The sequence below is a fragment of the Cupressus sempervirens genome, chromosome 5, assembly GCF_028749045.1.
Source record: "Cupressus sempervirens isolate cs-2001-9-10 chromosome 5, ASM2874904v1, whole genome shotgun sequence".
Classification (NCBI taxonomy): Eukaryota; Viridiplantae; Streptophyta; class Pinopsida; order Cupressales; family Cupressaceae; genus Cupressus; species Cupressus sempervirens.
Genome location: NC_143122.1, coordinates 429,202,280 through 429,222,541, shown reverse-complemented (window position 1 = coordinate 429,222,541; position 20,262 = coordinate 429,202,280).

Below are 20,262 nucleotides of genomic sequence, written 5' to 3'. Positions count from 1 at the left end.
ATCTCTTACAAAATAAATTTTGAAAAATAAATCTCAAAAACAGAGTACTCTATGGAGTTGGAGATACAATTTGAAGAATAAAGATTGTTTTTGAATTTTTATGAGAATTCAATTTTGATTGATAAGTATTTTTGTCACTAATGCCAAAGGGGGAGATTGTTGACATTAAAGTCATGTTTGTTATCAGTGACACACATTTATTTAGATAGTAAGTATCTAATGAGCATATTGTACAGTTAACAATGTTAACCAAGTATTTCAGGCTTTATCGAGTTCTACAGTTGCTACTGAGTTCAAGGAATAGTATTCAATTTATACCGAGTAAATTGTATCAGGTTGGTGATTATCAGTGTAAAACGAGTTTCTCAATGTTTATCGGGTCACTCAATGTAAAATGAGTTGTATAGTGGTTAATGAGTTTATAGTTTTAGTGATGTGAATCTAGTGTTGACCGAGCCACTCAGTGTTAACCAAGTAATTTTGTATATATAGAGCTCATAGTGATTAACATTGACCAAGCTATGCAGTGTGAATCAAGTAACTCAATTTATATGTTGAGTTTCACAGTATTCATCGAGTCACTAGTGCAGACCAAGTTCAAACTACTTGGAAATGATTAGTATGGATTGAGCTTCTACATCTACCAAATGCATGATGATGTTGAGAATTGATAGTAGATGCTGAGTATTAGAATCTCACCAAGCTAGTCTTTAGAACCCAAGTTCTTGTAGTTGGGCTGACTTTGTGCATTTTCTATAAACTTGTATTGTAACCAACTTTGATGATTTGTAAATTGGATTGGTATATATGTAATGTATTGTATCACATCCAAAGGCATGAAATTAGAGAATGTAAACAGAAGAGAAGAGCTTTCATGATGCCACTTTGGTCACCTTTTGTTTGGTGATCTGATGTACTGGCCTTTTGTTTGGCCTTTGTCCTTTGGTTGGGTTTTAATTGCTTATTTTCAGTTGTTTCTCTTGTTTCAACTTGGGTTTTAGGATCCCTGTAAAACCTATTTATCTAATAAAAAAACAAGAAGAGAAGAGCATAAGTGCAAGGTAAAAATGCTACAATAGTATAAGGAGTAATAAAGATTTATCTATCACAGCAAGGTGATCATTACACTCAAAGGAATCTCATTTAGCAAATCAAGTTGCAGATCAAAGGTCAACCATTGGTTCATCCTAATAGTAACTTAGCCTATCATATATATTTCCACCAATATGAAGTTGGAAAGTGTGGAAGAAGCATACCAATATGCCTTTAAGGCTAAGGAGATCTTAACAAAGAAGCATGGACAAAGACAAAGAGGTAGAGGTGGTAGATTCCAGAGAGGTAGAGGTAGATCTTATGGTGAAGGTGGTAATTTGATAATTCTATACAAGATAAGGGAAAATCTAAGTGGAAGAATGATGAAAAAGGCTAGACCGAATGGAAAGGTGGTAATTCTTACTGAGGAAGAGGTAATTCTTATTCTAGAGGTGGTTTTCATGGTAATTGTTTCAAGTGTGGTAAAGAGAGACATACACCTTTTGAATGTAGATCCTCTAAAAGAGGGCAAGGTAATAGAAATATTGTGATTCAAGGAGATGATGAGGGTTCACCAAATAGACCTGAGGCTGGAGAAAATTTGGTGGCGAGAAGAACCTTATGTAATAAGGGAAGTGATGAGGAAACCATTTTAAGGAGAATGAGGAGAGAACATAGAGAACTTAGAGGATATGAAAATTGGAGTCATGTGTGTCTAGAAATCCAAATTTGAAGCTAGATCGTGGATTTGAATGTATTTGAATCTGGTCGTAACCCAGAAGGCATTATATCTGGGCATGTATGCTAATTATTTAGTGAATCAATAAAATTGATTTCTGTTCTTCCTCCTTTGGTTGTTGTTCTTTATGTTGTGTTTCTGCTATGTTAACTCTTGCATGGTGGTTTTGGATAGCTAAGTGTGCCTTTGGCCCTATTTTTTCATTCCTCCTTGCATTAGGTGAAAACAACTGCCAAGCAAGCTTTTTCAATAATGCTATAATTCATCTCATAAGAGATCAACGTTTGAATGAGATAGTAGGTAGTTTGTTCCTTATTTTCATTGTCTTCTTGAGCTAGCAAGATGCTGAGAGATGACTTTTTTGCAAAGATATACAAAATGAGAGGCTTCTTATAAATAGGAGGCATTAGGATCGGTGGACTAATAAGATATTGTTTTATCTTTGTTAGGCTCTGGTCACAATCTTTATTTTAGTCATATTTCACACCTTTATTCAATCTTAGTAAAAGGTTGTGACTTATCTACCAATTGTGAGATGAATCTGTGAATGGATTGAAGTCTTCTTTGACTAATGTTATAAGGTGGAGGCATTTTCATTATTGCTTGAACCTTTTTTAGGTCCACCTCAATTCCTTTTGTAGAGACAATATAGCCTAGTAACTTCCCTGACGTGACACCAAATGCACATTTCTTAGGGTTTAACCTGAGACTACATTTCTCCAAATGATCTAGGATTGGTCCCAAATCTTAAAGATCAGTGTTGAACTATGTACTCTTGACCAAGGTGTCATCCACATAGTCCTCCATCATTTTATGCGTCATGTCATGGAAAATTATTGTAAGTGCTCTTTGATATGTGGCACCAACATGTTTTAGATCAAATGGCATCACATTCCAACAAAAGGTACCCTATGCACAAGTGAAAGAAGTTTTCTCATGATCTTCTGATGCAATTTTAATTTGATTGTAACTAGAAAAACCATCCATTAATGAGTACATGTCATATCCTACTTTCATATCCACTATCGTATCAATATTGGGTAGTGGAAAGTCATCCTTTGGACATACTTTGTTTAGATCTCGAAAATGTGTACAAACTCAAATAGACTTGTTATGTTTGGAGATTGAAACTATGTTTGAGATCCATTCACCATAATCAATAGCATAGATGAAACCAACTCTTAAGAGCTTTTCTAGTTCAACTTTAATAAGTAGTGCCACATCAGGATGCATCTTCCTGAGCTTTTCTTTGATAGGTTTCACATTTGGTGCAATAGATAAATGATACATTATGAGGTCAAGATCTAAGCTTGGCATATCTGAGTAGGTCCATGAAAAATTAATCTTCTTTTCTTGGAAGAAGGCAAAAAATTCCTCTTTTTCTTCTACAGATAAAGATTGTGCAAGGTGTATTATACAAGGATGTTCCACAGTTCCCAAGTTGATTGATTGTGTTGGTTCTATCAACATTGATGATCTCTCCTAAAATGACTTGGAAGCGCATCAAGTATCTCATCCTTAGGTACCTCAAAGAGGTTTTCACCTTTGGATACATCTTTTGTTTTTATTATTTTGGGTTCTGATACTACCACAATGTGGTTTTCACCATCAGAATGTCTATGTCTTTTTCTTTTAATTGTATAATTGAGATATTGCATCACTAGTACATTTCCCCTTATTTTTCTATCAATTTTTTTGACCAAAGGCCATATTGGCCTATGATTTCATCTTTTTTTTTAATCCCCACGTTGGTCAAAATTTTGACCAAGTTGGGTTCATAATAAAAAAAGAAGAAAAGTTAATGTTATATTTTGCATCGACCAGAGGAGGTTTTGTTTGCATCACTGCGGGAGCTTTTGAGGTAAGTCTTTTTGTGGTTTTTATAGTGATGCTTGGAAGTTGATTTGCACATAGGAGTGAGACAAAACCATAATTTATGGTGCAAAATATGTTATTTAAGATCAACATTCCCTCATATAGTGGTTATTTAGTGCTAGCTCTTTTCTTTTGTTGATTAAACAAGTAATTTTGATGGCTTTCTTCTACAATCAGCTAAAAATGTTAGACACTTAAAATTGTCCTAAACACTATATTAATATATTTAATATTTCTTATGACATTATAATTATTTATTTATTAATTAATTATATTTTTCATATTCTTCTACTTATTTAATTAAATAGGTTCATTTCCCTAATGTATTTAAATTCTAATTTATTTAATTCCCTCCACTTTATTAAAATTCTTTAATCCTATGATTAAGTTAAATCTTATTTAATTTAATCTTAATCCCTTCCTAAAACCTAGCCTACACCCATCACTCTCATCCTTCTAAGCCTACCCATTAATTAATCCCACTTAATTAATCCTAAACACCTTTCTAAACACCTTTTAGCTCCTAAGCGTTTGCTCACACACGTGTGAGAAACTCACGATCCAATAAAGCTTTGATTTTATTATTTTATTCACACCTCTTATGCCTCTTACATACTTGTCCCCCTTTCCTTTCTCCAAGGTTTCTCACACATGTGTGAGCAAACCTTGAGCCATCACTTTCATCCAAAAGGCTTATGTTGACCTTTGCATGGCTTGTCCCCTTAGTCCATGCATCTCCCTTGTGGCACCTATGTGGATGCCACATAGATGCCACCTCCTCAAGGCCTCTCTTAAACCTATAAATAGAGTCCTTGTCTCAAGCATTTTCCATCTCCCTCATTTGCATTGTTATCATGCTATCTTGTGCTTAGAGTTTTCTACTTTTTTAGAGATTTGCATATTACTAACCTTTTGGTAGATGTTAGATTTCTTGCACTTATACTTGCATTTTCATTATAGATTATTGTTACTAGTTTGGTTCTTTGCATTTCCATTTCACATCCTAGAATCTTTTGAGATTGGCACACTCATAGCCATTTCTTAAAGGTATTCTACATTCATTTAGTCTAGATTCACATACTCCATATTGCATTTTCATTACATTGGGAATCAATAGTTGTGTTTGGGAGAACACATCCACATCCCCCACACTTTAGCACACCAATAAGACCTTTTATGGGCACCCTTGTTGAGCTACTTTAGGTTCAATGAGGATTTAAATTTGTGGTTGCATAAGTTGTTAAACTCAAGCTTGTTTTAGCTGTATTTCAATTTGTTTCCAATCTTTCATATGCACATGTACAACTAATGTTTTCTTTTTTATGCGTGCTTCTGACAGATTAGGATTTTCCTGCATACAACATGATTCAACTTGCTATTGTACATTTAGTAGATATCCATTAAGGGTCAACTATCAAGCATGAAATTATTTAAAAGGATAAAGACAACCTTGTAATCAAACACCACTCAAGCTATTATCATCTTAAGATATATTGTGCAAGAACGCTTCCCATCAATTCTTCCTTTCAAACCTCTATCTACTTGATCTTTCTTAGTTTGAGAAATAATTTTGTTATATCTACCATCATCATTGTAAGGAATAAAAATGCATATAGTGACATCCTAAAATGTTTGTCAAGAACATCAAATCATTTTTTACTCATAAGAGTTGGGATCATAATTGAAGGCATGCAATGAACATGTCATATTCCTTAAAAATGAAACTGATTAACCTACCCTTTAATTCTAAACTACCAAAAACTTAGTAGAAGTTTAGATCTTTCACCACAGAGCTAAGAAAGCAAAAATAACAATTTGTAATTAAAAAATGTTCAAATAGACACCTCCTCCAATATTAGAGATATACCAACCAGTCTAAGATCACCAACTTATTTACTTTTTAATTCCAATATCATGGCCTAAAATTAGCCATTGATTCCCACAAATAGACAAAAACATGGATTGTCAAATAGAAAATCTTATCATAAATAAGACTGCAGAAATGAGTTGTACTAAATTTTAGAATTCATGATTCAGTAATTTCTACCTTTTACCTACAAGCCTTTGGCTTATGGTTTGTCTTTTCATATCCCAAACTCAAGGATCATAAAACAAGTCCTCCTATAGTGTGAGGTTATTAGAAGATCCACATTGCAATAATGACGTGTTGTTTCAACCTCACAAATTGTGAGATTGATTAAGCTTGGCTTCCCTTAATCCTTAATGTCCATATTTGAATTCAAAATGATTTTGACTATTGTAATTTGAAAGATACCTTTTACATGACAAAAGTCTCAAAAGCCTATTTATTCACTTTTCAGAACCAAGAAGAGAGATGTATAAATCCCTTGATTGAAGTCCATAAGTGGGATGAAAATGCAAACTACATAATACAAATTAAATGCTATATCATCTTTCTAAATTTTGATTTCAAAATTTGAAAAGATTCATAGGTTAAAAAGGCAAGTCAGATTTCAAAACAATATTTCATGTATCAGTCAAATGCCTTTTGTGGCTTGCATTTGCTATTGTCTTATAAAATTAAGAACATTGTCTACTGTAATAATCTAGAAATATGAAATAAAAGATATATCTTACCAAGCAATTTTTTGACTCAATGTAATGATATTTAGTCAACTTTAACAACTCCAAATTAATTTTTCATTGGCTACTTGGTGAATCACTAAAGTCATCCCTTAGCACGAGTATGGTTATTGTGCATTTCTATGGCCTAGAGAGTCAAAAACATCAATAAACACTTAAATGTGTTTGTAATGAGAGTCATCACCATCATTAAACCAAGAAAGCCACCTTTGAGGCGCTTGGTAGGAAAACTTGAGGATTGTGCATTGCTTGTGTAAAATTTTCTGTAAAGATGATGTAAAATTATTTCAAATGTGAATGCTCTTGATAGTTAAATGAGTGATGAAAATGGTTCCAAGTTCTCAACTCTTGTAATATTTATACTTACTCCTAAACATTTTTCAAAGTCATGGAAACTTGTTAGCTTTGTGTGATTTACTATTTAGCATATGCTATTTTTTTCCTCCATAATCTCCTACCCTAGAAGCCAACAAAACAAAAAGATAGGGTGATGTTATAGTTGTTGATGATATAGTTGCAGGAGATATTTCTCTTCATATTCAAACTAAATAAATGACTGTTAAAGTCATCTCTATATTGTGTCACTACTTCATATGCTATTGAAGTCAAAGCAACACAATCATTGTAGTAGGTATTCTTATTGTCATCTTTTGTTGTATCATTTCAATAGTAGTAATCACAAAAAGACATAGAGGAATTCACATAAGATGTGACAATTCAATATGTCATTTTACTTTGTAACATTTTCTTTTATACTTGCAACCAATCTAAAGTGTCCAACCCTTCATAACCACGTAAAACTCTTGTGTAAAAGGGCATATCACATTCCATTTGTTATGTTTGATATTTCGTGCTGGGTGATTATATCATAGAAGTATATTTTATTGTCTATAGATACATTTCAGAGGACTGCTTATTGTTGTTTTCGGTTTGATATAATTTTAGGAAAAAGTTGGAGGGTTTCCCCAGGGTATTTTCTGTGTCTTCGTGTTCATTATTCTTGTTTTTCTATTTGTCTTAAATTCTATTATAAAATCAACAATAGTAAAATTTAAAAAATCACATAATTGATTTATTCATTAGATCTCCTTTTATTTTATTATACTTGAGTTAAATTTGGAATTATTTCTCTATTTAAGATGATGTGCTTTTTTGTCACATAGCATAAAATAAGGACAATTGTCATGAAGAAATTTAATCCTCACCAAGGATTTCATCAAGGGTTGCTTTTTTGCTCTTATAAGGATTCAATGTTCATCATTGTAATCATCCAATCCAATCCCATTCAATACATAATCAGATACTTGGTTGCATCAAATCAATTCTCAAAGTTGAATGTGCATTATCTGCTTCCTATCTCTCTTCATATGATGAGCATTTTGGTTGTAGTTTATTTCGAGGAACTATGGGATTCAACAATCAACACCAATATGATATCAAAGCACCAACATGTGACTTGTCCTTTGTTGATAGAGATTTGTATTTGAGGGGAAAAAATGGTGCATCATAGAGCAAAATAGACATCATCATTACCTCTAGAAACCCAAAAAGCCTAAGATCATGATATTGCTATTAAGTGAAGTGCGCATGTATACATGCTCTAGCCCAAAACTATCCTGAGTATCATCTATTGGTCTCACCTACAAATGCATAAATATGAAATATCTGTTTCAAATATAAGACAATGTATATAAGATGTGTTCTTGGTATATCTTAATGTTACATATAATTTATTCAACATGCTTGTAGAAGTATATATATTTTAAGTGATAAATATCTTACTTTTCTTCTACTGTCAAGTGAAGTTCCTGTGTGGGCATGCTCTACCCTCAAATTATCCTAAGTATCATTGTCTGGATTAACCTAAAAATCCAAGTAAATATGAAGTATTAATTCTAGTTAAATTATATTGCATTGGATCACAACCATATATTATCAATGATAAGTATCACACCATTTCACTATTTTCAATTGAAGCGCATGTGTGTACCTACTCTACTTTTGAGCTAGCAATATCACCCACTAACTCAACCTACAAAATTCATGTAAAAACAAAATATTGGTTTAATTTATGCAAAAACTATCAAAGGACTATAAAAGTCTGCCTTTTAATTTTATAGTATAATTTTAGCTTAAAAATTACATCATTGTGTTATTATAATTGGACATCAAGTACCACCCTCTACCTCTACCATGATGTCTTGCATTATATCAAATGAAGTTACCTTATTATTCAATAGCTCTGTCATTGATGATGCATGCAATGGAGCATGAAGGTGTGATTGCATTGATCCTGATGAAAGAAGCATCTGATCTACAACACCCATACCCTCTGCAATCTTCTTAAGTGAGCAATGTGCCCATGGAGTGACAACCTTGTAATGGCTAAATCCAAATTCTTGTTTAAATGTCAAATTAGATTTAGGTTATTGCATTATTTAGAATTATTTTAATAGATCAACTGAGGAGTAATATTTATAAATTTTTTAATGACTGTATAGATATGAATTTTCTTTTGTGCACATTTTTCCATCAGATTTATAGAAATAAAATTATCCTTATATAGTAAACCATCATTATAGTTATAATTAATTTACCTAAGGAACCATTATATCTCCATGATTTGAAAGTGGTAGAAAACTTTCAAATGCCTTTACTAAATGCTTTACTTTTCCCCCACCACAAATTAGATGTTAGCCAGTGTTTCCGCTTGTAGGGGCCTTCAAAGTGTTGGGGAAACCCCTTTCCAAGGAGATGACAAAAATGTTGCACTACTATATTCCTCAGCACTGTCCATCATCTTCTCATCCATGTTTCCATTTTTCTACCCAGAAGTCCTAATTTTCTTATCATTCCCATTTGAGTCCATCTAAGGAGATACTAATATAATTGCATTGCTGATTAAGATTTCCATTTTTGGGGTCTAAAACCCCAATTATATCAGGAGTCCTAATGGTTAATCTGTTTTCCTCACCATCTGACATCCCAAGAGTAGATAATGTATCATTGGAAAATATATCACTCTTACACAATTCAAAAAATTTTGAACTAACAATATTCTCATTCATGGTGCTAATTTCAAGCTCAACACTCTCATCTTTCTAACTATTCCCACACATTTTAGAGAAAACATCTTTGCTATCTTCAGTATATGATAGGCCACACACATGTTCCTGAACTCCTATCTGGATTTCCACACTAATTTCTCCAACTTTTGCTAAAGGATTTTTTGTTTTCAAAAAATTATCTACTATTGTTTCCAAATATCATGATTCTTACAACATTAGATTTTTTTTTCAAAGTTCTCCAAATCTATCAGTGTATCGGGAAATATTTTTTATTCAATTCATTGCTATATCACATCCTAGTTAGTTACTTGGACATCTTGGCACCTTGAAATGTTCTATTTGTGTGAGATGATTTCATTTGAGATGTTTCAAATGCATTAAAATAGTTGGTCTCTATTTCATCATTTGAGATACCATGGCTCTTTGTTCACCCTTCTATGATAATCCCAAAAGAGAGTAATCATGAGTCTTGTCATATTAGCATCCTAATACAACTCAAGTGGCTTAAACTTTGCCTTATATTTATGGATTCATAATTGAACTAGGCACACTATTGAGAAGATCAACATGGATAACATTAGTCATCATGTTGTTGAATTGGTTTATTCTAATGTTGGTCATGACATTGTGTGTTGTATCAAACATTTATTGTCCCCACACTCATTCAAATAGACTTTAGAAAATCGATAGAGATTGTCATCTCTCTTGATTCCAAGAGAGCCCTATTGTATGTTTTCTCATTACCCTAGTTGATGTAGATAGCATATACTTTGATGATGATGCTTTAAATAAGCTTAAGTAGGTCACATGTCCTGCATGTTTTGATGGTTCATAGGATAATTGAAGAACTTGCCACAAGTTCCCAGGCCAAAATCATTTGTGAATTACTCACCTAAAAAGTAGCTATTTTTTTTGACCAAAAATCACAAAATTCACGATTTTTGTGAGAACTAGTCTTAATGATTTTTTTTTAATGTAATGTTAAATGTTTTGCATGATTTTAACTTCTATAGACAATGAATCACAAACACCTATTTTTTTTCTTAGATAGTGAAGTGGCATTGCCCCTCAACCCTAATAGGGGCAACCCTATGAAGGAGCATTGCTCCTCAACCCTGTTAAGGAAATAGGATCTGGGTAGACTATATGTTTGAATTCAATTTTTAGATAACAATGAGATGGAATACTTTGAAAACCCTTCAATGATATTGTCTAGCAACTATAGAATTGTTAATTCAATGACTTATATAAATTTTGATCTTTTACTTGAATGTTAATCTTCAATCGAATGATACTAACCTTTCATATACACACACACAGACACACACAGACACACAGACACACACACAGACACACACAGACACACACACACACAGACACACACACACACACACACACACACACACACACACACACACACACACACACACACACACACACACACACACACACACACACACACACACACACACACACACACACACACACACACACCATAGGAGAATATGTAAGTGCATATTGAAGGTATTAACATGTGTTGTTGATGTGTTTCCAAGAAATTTGTTATCCTCAGTGATTACATATGGGAGGAAATCATAACAAATCATAACACTTGATCATCCTCAGTGATTACAAAAATAACACTTGCATATAACTTTACAAAATGGTATGTGCATTTGGCCAAGGGTTGCCTGAGTTTTGGTATAAAATCTTTCAAGTGTGTAATAGGATGTAATAGTAAACACATAGTGCTTGTTGAAATCTGGTGTAAGTGCTCTAGGGTGTGCTTGCACAAGTACTTAGGAAAGCCTTCTAACTTTCCCTAGTGATCCTTAATCTCCTCTAGGATCTAGTTAGGCTTAGATTATTAACTAAGTCCCACTCTTACTCTTCTACAAGAGTCTTACTCCTTGTGCTTCACCTTGAAGGACAAACACCTTTAGTTTTCTTCAACTCTTCCTTCTATACTTAGAAGATTCCAAGTGCCAACCTCAATTAACTCATGAATTTCATTAGAGGGGCTCTTATCTCTCCATTAGCATTGATGTTTCTTACATTTGGATCCAATTTGAGGGATCTCCAAGCCCTTTCCAACCGAGTTCAAGTTCTTGCCTTATCAAGGCCTAAACTGACCTACTAACAATTAGGCCTAATTAGATACCTTTTTCTCTTTTCGCCAAAACTTTCCAAATAAGTTGAAAAAATACCACCACATTTGCATACCCTTTTCAATTTTATGAGATATTTTTTTTGGAAATACAATAGGGAAGTAAACTCTAAGAGGGGAGATGGGGGGTGAATCAACACTTAAAACTTTCAACCTCAAAAACATTCACCACATCGCCATCTCAAAATCTATGCATATAAAATGAAATACCAAATTAAGCATATACATCCATAGCATGGAAGTAAAACATTGAACACATGTATCACACAAGATATTTGGTTACCCAAAAATCCTCCAAGGAGAAGGTAAAACTGGGGTGGGGATGACACCACAAATCTTCATTGATATAGTAATAAAGTGTATCAAATGAAGGTTACAATGTTTTGATCATGAAACATGATCTATCCTATGAAAGGTCTGCCCTATTAAAGGCTTACAAGATTGTTAGATCTTACCCTATTATAGGATTTCAACACCCTGTTAGAAGTGTGCCTTGTAAAAGGACTTTGACTTACAATGAAGTAAGTGCCCTATTAAAGGATTTACAATAGCCTATCCACACTACTCTATTAAGAGATTTAATTGATTCACCTATTAGAATGTTTCAACAATGATCCTTCGATTAGCATTTTGTTGCTTGATGTCAGATCACCTATTTTTTGATGTGTACTTGGTCCTTTATGATCAAATGTATCTCTATTGTCTTCTGATTCCTTTCCTTTGTTCTCCTCTAACTGATTATGCAATATAGCTCAAATCACAACTCCTTAGTCACCATGAACGCTCTATTTGTGCATGAAAACTTTTGCTCAATTCTCTTTAAGCATTCATAAATTTTTTAGGGTTTGTCCTCCTTAAGAAGACCTAAGTGACTTAGGGTTAGGTATAAATCAATGATAGTGATTCACCAATATTGCCACTTAATCCTTCTCTTTTTTCTGATTGGATGCATGAACTAGATAGGGATCATCAATTAAGATTCCTCCTTATCATCTAAGATCACAAAACAATCCTTAAGTTGGCTAAAAATTGGTTTACATAGAAGTTTGTGCCATTACAAACAACTATGTCAAAACCATATAACTTGGCACTTGAAGTCCCTGATGCTTGACATCAACTGCAACTTCAATGTTGTAACTCAGCCTCTAAATGGCTCAACATCCATTGATCACTTAACATTTGAATAGCTCGACACATACTATCTACTCAACACTTGAGTGACTCGACACTTTCTAGTTACTCAATGCATACTAAGTATCCTTTGCTCTGCATATACTATCTAACAACTTATGCTCAACATGTATTACTTATTCAACATGAACTAAGTAAATGAATTAAGTATATTGTCACTCATATGTCAAAACCAATATGAGATTATTAATCTCCTCCTTTGACATGAGTGGGAAAATACATGGTCATGCATGAATAACCTTTAGCCTTCAAGCATAACTCGAATAATATCCACTTACATACAAAATTTCAAAACTTCAAAATTTTGCAAAAACTTATGACTCATTAGTCACACCTCAAAATTCCATAACTCCCCTTGAGTTGATTGTGTTATTCTATATCTAAACCAAAATCATTCCTCCTGCTAAGTAGATTTGCATAAGGTGATTTGTGTACATTGGTTGTCATTAACTCCTCTTTTTGCAAAAATAGTAGCTCCCCCAAAGATATTATCTCCCCCATACTTCTTTCCTCTTATTTCTCCCCCATTTTGACAATTATGTCAAAAGGTTATACACTTCGAGTGTATTTGTCCAAAAATGTTTTGTGGACCTCAAGTAATCCCAATTGTCACAAGATATCTCCAATGATTTGATTTATATGGCCAACTTGATAACAAGGTGTACTAAGTCTTCATGAGTAGAAAGATGCAAATCTTTCTTCATGAGTGTTTCAGAAAAGGCTAGTTCCTTGTGTAATATCTCCATATGTGGAGTCAAGATAGATTGGATGTTGATCAATTTAGCCCTTATGTTTGCTTCATCTGCATGTGGCATTGTTGACTAACTCTGGGAGTTTAGGAGATTCCTAAAATGTTTCTCACTCTAGGTTGGAGATTTTGGTAGAGTTATGCTAGATGACTGCATATAACTCTCCAAGCTTAGTATGTGGCTCTTGATTTCTTGTGTGAAGAGTGTTGGATTGCACAATTTGGTGTATAAAGAGAAAATGTTATCTAATACCTTCTTCACACTGTCAATTTTGGTTGCTAACCCCACCTATGATAGTGCAATAGCACTTGATAGCTTTTCATGAACATTATTTTAAAACTTTCTTTCAAACCATTCAAGTAATTTCACATTTGAATTTAGTTCTATGTCATTTACCTTCTCAACTATGCTGGTTAACTACTTTATGATAGGCTTTGTTGCTTCTAGTGTTGGCAAGCTAAATGCATCAAGAAAAGTGTCCTTGATGTCTAGTAAGGATCGCTTCTATTTATGCTCATGTCTGAGCAGTTCTTTTTTTTTCTTCTTTGCAAGAGCATCTTGGAGTATGCTCATCTATTCAATAGTGATGGTTGCAAATTTTTTTTTTGGAAACTCAATCACTTCATCCAAGTTCTCATCAACAAATGATGTAACTTCATCTACTTTGGATGTGCTTGGATTCAACCTTGATGATTGTAGGGGTATAGATTCTATATTTAGCCTATGAAGAGCTTGACTTAGAGGAGTAGTAGTTTTTGGAAAAGTCATCAGTGTTTGTATTGCTAGTTTCTCATCAAGTTTTGTAATCAAATCTATCTCTTCAATCCTATCCTTTGCTTTCTCTACATTCTTAGTTATACCTCGATCTTGTATTGTAGGTGTTGGAGTATCTAACTAACCTATTGGAACTTATGTTGTTTCCTATGGATCTGTAGCAACTTTTGGTATAGATGTAATGTGTACTAATTAGCTAATATGGGTCATGGATGGTGGTCTGTCTCACAATAGCATTGTGATAATCATGCCCAAAGCCTTACTTAGGAATAGTTTATTCAACCTAAGGATTACTTCTCCCACCATGAGGTGGATTTAATTTGTCAACCCAGGGATGTATACTTGAAATGGTCAGCACAATATGTGCACTAGGTTCCTTAAGGAGTCATTATGCTTATGATGTAGGAAAGTAAAATGCAAAGAAAGAACCTATACTAGTGTAGAAAAGTAACACACTTAACTCTTTAATAAAATGAATGCCAAAAATACAACTATATGCTAACTTATATTTCCACTCAGACCATCCACTATATCTACTCTTGCAGGTGCTGAAGGAACACTCACAAAGAATGATGTTGCAGGAAGAAACTTACAACTTCTACCTAAAATATTGGAAATGTTGGAAGTAAATCTACACTACTCTAGTCTAATCCACCTCCAAAGTAGGGCCCCTTGGTTGGCTTCTACTAATCTACTAACACAGAGTGTAAACCAAGAATTACTTTATTATATTTTGAAACTCCTTACATAAGAACAATACATAAAACTATAAAACAACTCACTATGAGAGTCAACAATGTTTTTCCACAAAATTTTTCTCTAAAAACAAAACTATCAAACCAATCCCTATAAATAGAGGATCAACACTTATTCTAAAATAGGAAAGAAAAAAAATTGACTATAAATCCACTAGATAAGAAGGAAATATAAAAGCTCATGATACCAACAATAAAGTCTGGATAACCAATTCAACATAATAGTAAACACAGATAGCAACACTTTATCCCTACAATATTGGAATAATAGCTTCTCCTTTGTAGTAGCCATGTCTCCTGGTATTGTTATGGTTCTTCCACTGTAGCTAGGCCTTAATGCTCCTCCTTGAATGTTGTCGACCATCCTCAACCTTCTTCCTTAACAAGTTAGTTGTAATGTAAAAATATTTATGCAAATAAGCATAATCAAATTAAATCCAAATATTAGAACACACATTCTAATGGTTATATAAAATACTGCATTATATGTATAATATTGGCAAAGTATGACATATTTATCTACCCATGGGTTAACGGTTCTATCTTGGACTTATCGTAAGTTCAACTAAGGATAAGTTCACAAATGTCTTGGTAGTATTAAAATAGAGTATTAAAATAAACATAAAATAGAGGCAATTTTTAGCCTCATCATCTATCCCTGGTAAGTTTAATGCTTGTCCTCAAGCATTGCATCTTCTAGCCATTGATCGAAAATCTCCAACTTCAATCCTCCCTCTCCTATTACTCCTGAAGGTGTAGTAGAATCCTCGTGTTCTTTCCTAGACTTCCCTTCTATGATCCTCCTACAAATTATCAAGTCATTCAGAGTTGATATAATATAGGGGTCAAAGGAGTGTAGGTGGCTGCATTGTTAATGGGGACCAAAGTTCTAGTCTAGTCTTCCTTCCTAGCTATCTATATTTTGGAGCTCGATGAAGGGCTACCTCTAGGTTGATAGGACTATGTGGCTTTGATCTTCTAACTCCCTTAGGTAGTCTACCCCATCTACTTTTAACACTAGCCATGGTTCTTTGAAAGAAAAAGTAAGGCATGTTATCATATTTTGCGTATACCTTTGTTCTAGCCTCAAAGATTTGCTTTCTTATCTCCTTGTGAACATCTTTATAGGTCAACCTAAACCAATTCCTAAGGATTTCTTCTGGTTTATTACTCTCTATTCTTAATGGCAGGGGTTTTGTTCTCTCTTCATCTCTCTAATTATTCAATTGTCTGGGATAATTGGCCTCATTGTGCATCTAGGACATTAGGGCCCTAAGGTGTATATCCCCTATGTAAGGTAAAGAATTCCATTAGTTTCTGTAGGGATAATGAAATTGTGTACATACAGTTCACAGAGTAAATTTTGTTGCTAAAATGGAAGAGTTTGGTACAAACCATAGAATTCCTGAGCTAACCAGAATTCTATATTTATGTCTTTAAGGATCATTATTAGCTGTAATAAATGGAATTTTTTGTTTAAACAAATGGCATAGATCCTAGGTGGTGGCCTGGAAGTAATTATTTGATCAGCCAATTTAAGGGCATGATCCATCTTTTGCTTTTGTTTATCCAATTGCTCTTTCAAGTCTGCAATTTCTTCACCTTGATTTGTTATCACCTTCTTCATTTTTTTTTCTCCTCTTTCCATAGGGCTATTGTTAACACATGTTTATTATATAATTGAAAAAGAAGCATTTGAAAGGTAATTGGACCACTTCCTTTTTACAATTTTTTTCTTCCTCTGTTCCCTCCATGACTATTCCAAGAATTTTTTAAACCATGTTTGCTTATAGGGAACTAGGGCAGTTTTGGAACAGGCCAACTAGTGCATTATTGGGGCTTTTTCTTCTTTACAACTTGGAGTATCCTCTTGGATTGCTAGGGGATTATTTTGGCTTTCATTCATCCCAACCTTACATTCCTCATCAGGGTTTTGAGGAATGTCTAGAATTTCAGGATGACTTGTACTAGGATTTTGTCTAGGTGAAGTGCACTGGGTTTCTACAAACACTTTAGGAGTTTTCCATCTCATTCTAGGGATTCTTTGCACAAGGGTTTCTTCAAGCACCACAACATTTTTCCTACTAACCCTTTTCAGTGTCTCTGCTACAGGAGCCAACTTTGTTTTCTTTTGCTTTGAGACTATAGGGTTTTTTTTCTGCTGCTAGAGTCGAGGTTTCTTTGTGTAATTTCTATTTTCTCTTTTCTTAGGCAGAGGTAGGTACATTTCTAATTTGAGTAGGTAAAGGCACATTTTCTTGCACATTTTTAGTTTCCACACGTTAGGTTCTTTGCTCAGTAATTGTGTCAATGGGGACTGCATTATCTTCGTTGGGTTGTTCATTAGGGGTAGCCTAAGGTTGAAGGGTTTTATGCTAGACAGATTATTCCCATGACATGGGAGAGACATCCCTCAGAGATCTTTCTATGAGAAATTTGATTAAGGCATGATGAGTAACAAAATTTTCCTTTCCTTTCTAGGTTTCCTCGGCACTAATACATAACATATTGTACAAGAATCTAGGGACATTTACTAGAAAATTATGTCTTACATAACTGAGAAATTTAAAATGATGTGTATGAAAATTAGAAATCTTCCTTCATAGGTAAAATACCTTATAATATACATGGCCAACTCATTGTACAATGGCGAAAGAAACATTCTTTTGCATCCATGCTTAGTAATATCCAAAGGAGGGTCACTTGGTATGAAAAATTGGGCTCTAGCTAATCTAGCATCATGTGCATTAGGGTAGTGTTCTCCTACTACTGGTAGCTTGGTTACTTCCGCTATCCACTCCTTTGTGGAAACAATTGTCAATCCCCATACTGTTGCGTTACCTTTCTCAAATGTATGTATAAATTTAGTATTTGCTTCTTTATCATACTCTATTAGTTTCAAGAAATGTCCCAGCCAACCACATGCATTAAATCTTCTCACTGCTTCTACATCATAAAGTAAAACACTATGTTCCACTGGTTCACATCACTGTAACTGTCCTCCCATTTGTGCTTACTACTTTCAAGCTTTGCTCTATTTGCAACAATTACCTTCTTCCCTTCTGTGAATTTCAGACTCTCTTTTTTTTTTTTTGAAAACCACGAACCCTTTTCACATTTCACATTCTTTTTTGTAAATTTTCATCATGAACAATATGTCATGAGCAATAACAATGTGGTTCAAATGGGAATAAATCACAGATATGCAAGAATCACCTCAAAATTTAATTTGGGTCACATCTTAGTCTGACAATGAGGAATTATTTGGTAATAAGTGTACATCACTTGACACTTGCATACTATGGCAACTAGATTTTAATCAAACAAAGAGAGAGTATAGATTTGAGGATCTTTAATGAATAAATAGAAATGTCATTGGGAATAAGTAATCTTCCTTGCCCCCTACGCAACATGGACAAGTGTCCTCACTTGTCATACTTGGCACGAGGTAAAAAAATGGCATAACATCGCAATGATATATTTAATGAAGTAATAGATATAACCAACAAATTCTATGCACTAAGAATGAATAAAATTTGAAAAGCTTATACTGGCCAATTTGATTATTGGATGTTCTAGTTAAAGGTGGCAAGAGTCAAAGGTCAGCAGCAACAACACATGTTAGCAAACTTACCATGTTATTGAAAGCATTATAAAATGATGATGTGGAAGATGGGTGGGTGGTAGAAAAAGAAAAGAGAGGAGTTGAAAAAGAAGAATTTAGAAAGTGAATGGAGAATTTGAACTTTATGTAGACCTAAAGTTTTTATTATGGGCATGCACGAAGGAATTCTTATTGAAGAGTTGCAGGCAGAAGTTCGACACCTTTTGCTATAGGAAGTGTTACCTATTGTGCATTTGAAACTGGCTATTGAAATTGCTTCTTCTTTGAAGTCAATGTGTCAAGATGTGTAGTGACATCATTTATGATGTTATGCTTGAAATCTTAGAGTAGATTAGATATATAGAACTTTTGAATGCCTTGATTAATCCCTTTAGCAGTTGTAGACTGGTATCCTCTGTCTTTCTTCATAGTTGACCTTGAGTATTTAAGATAGATTTTCTTGAGGTCATCCCAATAAGATTGGTATACATCACCGCCAGTCATCAGGTCTAATGCTTCCAAATAATTATTGTTTACCTCTCTCAAGAAAACTAGTTTCTATGAATCCTTTGCTAGTAGATGGTGGGGGTTCTTCTGCATTGTGTACAAGAAATGTGAAACACATGCTTCCAATTTTTCGTCCTCCTTTTGTGATATTCTAAAAATGTCATCTCCTCTTGGATAATTCCCCTTGCAGTAATATTTGTATGTCTCCAAAAATAGAGTTTGCATTTCATCCCAGGTGCCTACTACATTGGCTCCTAAGCCCATGAACCATCGAAAGGCTGATTCTTTCACTATTGCTGGAAACAACTTGAGCTTATGGGCATTAGTGTTATAGTCAAAGCTACGAAAAAGTATGTCAAAATCAAACAAGAAAGTTTCAAGATCCTCAGTTACAAGGCCATAAAATTTTGGAAGAGTCGCTACAGGTATATTTTTGATATTAGCATTGGTTATGAGGCTTGGGAGAGGAAATTGAAAAGTAGGGTGTTCCATTATCGAAGGTATTAGATTATGGGGTTGTTGCTGAAAAGGAGCGTTGGCTATGAGATTGTTAACAATAGGTGGATTTGGACCAAAAATGTCAAGAAAGCTGGCCAAGATTTTAGCAAAAGGCTAAAGACCGCTTGTGTCCAAAGGTTCTTCTCTAGAGGAAGATCCTATAGGAAAATCAGGGCTTGCATCCTCAGAAGGCAACTCAACTTCTTCTCCAATTTCATCATTCAAATTAACAAACTCTTATGGAAGAAATCTATCATATTCATCTCGTTGTCTTCCTCTTTGATGCATACAATCAAATTTTTCACACTTATGAAGCAACTTTTAGGACTGCAAATCTCTAAAAACTTAACTAAAAAAAAAACTAAGACCCTAAAAAGATGTTCCTAGCTTGACACCATCCTCAACAATGGCACCAAAAATGGTCCACCTCACAATAGGTATGTGATAATCATGCCTAAAGCCTTACTTAGGAATAGTTTATTCAATCTACTTCTTCACCATGAATGCATTGAATTTGTCAACCTAGGGATGTATACTTGAAATGGTCGGCACAGTATGTGCACTAGGTTCCTTAAGGAGTCATTATGCTTATGTTGCAAGAAAGTAAAATGAAAAGAACCTATACTAGTGTAGAAAAGTAACACACTCAACTCTTTACTGAAATGGATGCCAAAAATACAACTATACACTAATTTATAT